Source organism: Ascidiella aspersa, chromosome 2 (genome assembly GCF_963924565.1).
Source record: "Ascidiella aspersa chromosome 2, kaAscAspe10.2, whole genome shotgun sequence".
In the NCBI taxonomy this organism is placed as follows: Eukaryota; Metazoa; Chordata; class Ascidiacea; order Phlebobranchia; family Ascidiidae; genus Ascidiella; species Ascidiella aspersa.
The window spans coordinates 30140468-30146906 of NC_139448.1; the positions used below are offsets into that span (position 1 = coordinate 30140468).

At 34.8% G+C, this 6439-nt stretch overlaps 1 long non-coding RNA gene across 1 annotated transcript; it reads right to left on the minus strand.

Annotated features, from left to right (window-relative positions):
• Positions 1-1664: 1664 nt before the first annotated feature.
• On the minus strand, positions 1665-3489 carry LOC146164793 (uncharacterized). Its single transcript, XR_014494556.1, has 4 exons — positions 3365-3489; positions 2543-2615; positions 2069-2128; positions 1665-1833 (listed from the first exon to the last, which is right to left on the minus strand). It is a non-coding gene; the product is annotated as an uncharacterized LOC146164793 (long non-coding RNA).
• Between the last annotated feature and the right edge of the window lie 2950 nt (positions 3490-6439).

Genomic DNA, 6439 nt, shown 5'->3' on the forward strand with positions numbered 1-6439 from the left:
ATATGGTTTTATGGTTTGCGCATTTTCGTTTAGGAAAAGGAATACAACGAAATTTAGCTAAATTAGAGCACAGCCACCATTTATTCCAAATGAGTTAGCAAATGCAAACCATATCAGATTAGAAGTTTTCATAACTTCATAAATGAACGATTTTTTTATTTAATATTCATATTTTTTTCATAAATTTCGAACATGGCGTAACTTGACTCTGTAAAATAGAAGTTGTGACGTCATGCTGAAGCGAACCGCTTTTGTTTACAGGTTCGGGTTCGGTTAAGGTTGAGGTACTCTCAATTATTCGCTTCAGTTCCGGTTCGGCTCCTTAAAATCTTATAAAAACCGCTTCAGGTTCGGTTACGGTTTAGAAAAATTGACCCAAAACCGGTTCATAAAGTTCCGGTTCGGTTCCGGTTCGACTCCTTGGTTTTTATTTAGCATATTTATATAAATTCGAATAATTAATCTCTATTTTTGCACAAGCAAATAGCCTGTTATATGTGGGTTTTTGTTTAAATTATCGCTCCTAATCGTACGAGTTTGTTTATTTTAATAGTTTATTTTTAAATGAATGACTTGACTTGGATTTGACTTATCTGGTACTTGGCTTGTTTTTTGTTTTTTTAAAAGACGCGACTTACACTAACGTTTTTTACAATTAGGCCTACTTGACTGAAGGCGTTTCAGAATGACTCAAGCACTGGTTTAGAGACAAGTGGTTCGTAACGTTTGATCATGTTTTATGACCCCCGTCCATGGATTCTCAATAATTTGTGTCCCAAAATGATTTTTTTACAAACATGCCTTCCTCCTGAAGAAGTTTACTTTTTGGAAACGAGAGGTATAAAGCTACAATTATTTTAGTTACATAATACTGTAACATACTAAAACAACATACGCGTCGGTAAAATGCATTTATCAGAAGTTAAAAACAGCCCAACGTTTGGAATAAAACTTTTGTACTGGGGGTTCTAATGGCTTGAGTCAAGTCCTTGACCTACACTTAAATATGTATTTTTTCAATTAACTTTACTTTGTCTTAGCCTAGAGCATTTAGGCAAATTCCCTCTATATTCGTGGCTAACACGCTATGATATGGTCCGTTGAGATGGCCTTTTAACAGTTAAGAGGATTGCAGAATTATGTGGCATTATCAGCTTAATGTTGTCACTTCGTTAATCAATTAGATTGCCCGACAGGGGTTTCTAAGTGAACGCTTCTTCTTTGATTCACACGAACCCAAAAGCTTTACGCTACCGTTACGGTATTATCATCAGTTCTGTACCAACAAAAGTTGTTTCACAAGGCAGAATCCAGGTTTGGACATTGAATAAGATGTTCAGTTTTTTTACTATATCATGTGCCATTTGCTAACTCATTTGGAATTAATGGTGGCTGTGCTCTAATTTAGCTAAATTTCGTTGTATTCCTTTTCCTAAACGAAAATGCGCAAACCATATCAGATTAGAAGTCTTCATAACTAACAAAAACGTGGTAGAGCAAATCTGAGTTATTTTTCGGATTCATCGACCCCAAATTAGTTAGAATCAGTTGTCAAAATCAAAACCGGACAATATTTGGAGACCAGTGTGTAAGACCATCGTCGAAAAATTTCGTGTACCGGTACTTTAAATTGTCGAGACTCTTTAAGCGAATTACATCAAAAATTGTTTGACGTTCACGACTAGTTTTATTCACAACCAACTTATTTTACGAACGACATGCATATGTAGAAAAAGGATTGATGAATGAAATGAAGAGAATTCAAATTTGGTGAGATTAAATTTTCACTTTGATGACACGATTGATTTCCAATGTACCGGCAAGATGGTGGATCTGTAAAATATTTATATTATTTTGAAAAGGACATCCATACATTCGTATAGATTGCCTGTTGATATCCATAGGTCGGTTTATGTTAACCTTTAAATTTTTGCATTAAAAAAAATACGTTTGATAAACATTAAATTGTAAATTTGTTATTTGTTGGGTTTATGAGGTTGCTGAAAATGTGAAGAAGTTAGATTGACTCTCTATTGTTCTTTTGCCAAAAATCGAAGACAATACTGACCTCAGGTGATTCAGGGGATTAACCTGCTTCATTCAAATCATTGTGACATTTGCTCTTCCCCTGCAAATGGGTAATAGGCAAGTTGTATAGTTTATCAAATGCGCAACAAGCAAAACTTTTGGTCACAGATAAGGTCTATCGATACGGTTTTTATCATTATAAAACTTTGTTGATAACCGCATTTGTATAGGTGTAACTTTAAGTCTAGAAATTAGGTGGCATTTTGAACTTTTGCACGACCGTGCTTCATCAGGTTAACGCTTGTCAGTCAAACAATACTATCGTAATTGACAATAACATACTATCATCGCTTTTGTTTTTGTTTTTAAATATTTCAATTTAAAACGTTTTTAATTCGGCAATAGGTATTAAAAAACTTAGCTTTACCAGCTCGAGTTTTATTAAATCCTTATTTTTCGGTCATAATATTGTAAAAACAGAAATATTACTGGCGAGAAAGCTTTTTAGACTTACTTCCAGTGATGGAGACAATTCGCCAGAAGAGCCTGATATCTTGTTTTTCATATTGTTTTGGTGGCCAAAGATCCTAAATAAATGTGAGAGATCAATGTTTTTATTTTTTTAAATAACTTTATCACAAGTTGAAAATTGTTACTTCCAGTAAAAATACGGTTATTAATACTTTAACGGAAGCGAAATTTTAATGAAATTTCAAACTATGAACGACATTTTATAAAGCTCACTACATATTTTGATTCGGATGAATATTTTATTTCCACTTCGTTTTTCATAATAATTGAGTCTTATAAGGCCTACATTTTTTTAAACAGAATTTTTTTCAAGTTAAATAAACTTTTGGTGTTTGTTTCACAATGTTTTTGTTCCAAAAAAAAAATGCGATTTAATAGCGACGAAGATTAGCAGATATTTAATGCTCAAATAAGAAAGTCATATTTTTTTAATTTTTAGTCTCAAAAAACTCGTCCTACTAATTATCCAATCAGAGCGACATCGAATTCCAAGTGATAGTGGTTACCCGTCCAAAAGTACAGGGTGGTATCGGTTTAAAATTATTTGCGCATTTAATGTGTGGTTTGCGACACAACGCAACGTTTTCTATATTGAAAAGGAATTTTCATTTTAATAATGAATTTACACTTGAGAGTAACCTAACTTTATAACTCTAAAGCATTTTTTATTAATTTAAAACATTGAATTTTTTTACGTTTTGATAGTTTTGTCACAATTTTGACGTTATTGTTTATCGGATTGGTCGGTTATACTTTTTACCCAAAATATTATTCAGTACTTTGCTTCACCATTTCAAGTGCTCACCAGGATTCCGCTGGTTCCACCAGAAACAACAAAGCAACGCAAACCATGGCAACAAAGATGAGCTTGTTCATTTTCAGTTCAATTATTATCTAACGCCAAAGAATCTGCAAGAAACAAGAAGTGAGATCATTTCAATTTCAATTAATACAAGTTTATACTCTTTTTTAATTGTTTATAACGCCCAAACTTGAAGAGACTTAACACTGTACCATTTCAAACTCACCCTTCAAAGGCAAAGCCGTGTTTCACACCAACTGAACAGAAAACATCTTTTTATATCACCCAGCGTTGATTACGTTGCTAGCGTTTTTTCGCTCTATTTGATAACGCTGAAATGGATAGATATTTAAGACGGGTTCACATCAAGTTTTATTTTGACAAAAGAAAAGTCGTGACTGGATGACGCTCGTCGATAACGAATTGACTTTCAACGCAGACTTGGCGTCGTTAAAACATCGTTAATCTTTACGCGACCTCACCAATGCAAGGATGTCTTGGCACGTTTGGTTTTTGTCTGCAAGTCATCGGGTTTAAATATCAAAAAAGATGTCACGACACACCAAGGACGACAGTAAGTCTATGTTTTATCTCACTTCTGATGATCTTTTGAGCCCTCTTCACAACAACAGTTCTTTTGAAGGTTAAATGTTTTATGTCGTCAGTCATGACGTAACTTTGTGACGCTATCGTGTAAAATGTCATGTCTGCCCATAAACAAAACTTTTCTATCGAATCTGAACCAACCATCTTGGCAAACCACCATCATCCTTTCTGTAAATTTTCAGGTGCGTGATATTTTCGGGCCATATCGGCTTTGCTTTACTTGCAAAACAGGTAAAGATAAAGCAGAATACACATTACTTATCCTGAACAAGCAATCCAAGTATATGGAAAACTATTTGATAAATAAGCCGATTTGTAAAGGCCCACTCTCATATCGGAACTTGTAAACATATACCCTGAAAAGACAAGCATGATAAACTGCACTCAAAAAACAAACTGTCTTTTTTCATCGTCTTCTTATATTTCCAGTTGAAGTGGAAAACAGGTAGGCACAATTTTCTGTGATGTACACGACATTGTAGTTTGTAAGGTTCTCGGAATTGTCGTTGGAAGAAATTTTTTTTGGAAACGAGAGGTATAAAGCTACAATTATTTTAGTTACATAATACTGTAACATACTAAAACAACATACGCGTCGGTAAAATGCATTTATCAGAAGTTAAAAACAGCCCAACGTTTGGAATAAAACTTTTGTACTGGGGGTTCTAATGGCTTGAGTCAAGTCCTTGACCTACACTTAAATATGTATTTTTTCAATTAACTTTACTTTGTCTTAGCCTAGGGCATTTAGGCAAATTCCCTCTATATTCGTGGCTAACACGCTATGATATGGTCCTGTGTGATGAGCGCTAACAATCAGTTGAGATTGCCTTTTAACAGTTAAGAGGATTGCAGAATTATGTGGCATTATCAGCTTAATGTTGTCACTTCGTTAATCAATTAGATTGCCTGACAAGGGTTTCTAAGTGAACGCTTCTTCTTTGATTCACACGAACCCAAAAGCTTTACGCTACCGGTACGGTATAATCATCAGTTCTGTACCAACAAAAGTTATTTCACAAGGCAGAATCCAGGTTTGGACATTGAATAAGATGTTCAGTTTTTTTACTATATCATGTGCCATTTGCTAACTCATTTGGAATAAATGGTGGCTGTGCTCTAATTTAGCTAAATTTCGTTGTATTCCTTTTCCTAAACGAAAATGCGCAAACCATATCAGATTAGAAGTCTTTATAACTAACAAAAACGTGGTAGAGCAAATCTGAGTTATTTTTCGGATTCATCGACCCCAAATTAGTTAGAATCAGTTGTCAAAATCAAAACCGGACAATATTTGGAGACCAGTGTGTAAGACCATCGTCGAAAAATTTCGTGTACCGGTACTTTAAAGTGTCGAGACTCTTTAAGCGAATTACATCAAAAATTGTTTGACGTTCACGACTAGTTTTATTCACAACCAACTTATGTTACGAACGACATGTATATGTTGAGGAATGCATTTATGAATTGAATGACTTTTTAGATCACCCAGCGTTGATTACGTTGCTAGCGTTTTTTCGCTCTACTTGATAACGCTGAAATGGATAGATATTTAAGACGGGTTTACATCCAGTTTTATTTTGACAAAAGAAAAGTCGTGACTGGATGACGCTCGTCGATAACGAATTGACTTTCAACGCAAACTTGGCGTCGTTAAAACATCGTTAATCTTTACGCGACCTCACCAATGCAAGGATGTCTTGGCACGTTTGGTTTTTGTCTGCAAGTCATCGGGTTTAAATATCAAAAAAGATGTCACGACACACCAAGGACGACAGTAAGTCTATGTTTTATCTCACTTCTGATGATCTTTTGAGCCCTCTTCACAACAACAGTTCTTTCGAAGGTTAAATGTTTTATGTAGTCAGTCATGACGTAACTATGTGACGCTATCCTATAAAATGTCATGTCTGCCCATAAACAAAACTTTGCTATCGAATCTGAACCAACCATCTTGGCAAACCACAATCATCCTTTCTGTGAATTTTCAGGTGCGTGATATTTTCGGGCCATATCGGCTTTGCTTTACTTGCAAAACAGGTAAAGATAAAGCAGAATACACATTACTTATCCTGAACAAGCAATCCAAGTATATGGAAAACTATTTGATAAATAAGCCGATTTGTAAAGACCCACTCTCATATCGGAACTTGTAAACGTATCCCCTGAAAAGACAAGCATGATAAACTGCACTCAAAAAACAAACTGTCTTTTTTCATCGTCTTCTTATATTTCCAGTTGAAGTGGAAAACAGGTAGGCACAATGTTTTGTGATGTACACGACATTGTAGTTTGTAAGGTTCTCGGAATTGTCGTTGGAAGAAAACTTGTTTAAGTTTTATTGTTCACTCATACGTTTTTCACCATTTTAAGTGTTCACCAGAATCCCGCTGGTTCCGCCAAAAACAACAAAGCAACGCAGTAAATGGCAACAAAGATCAGTTTGTTCACCTTCAGTTCAATTATTATCTA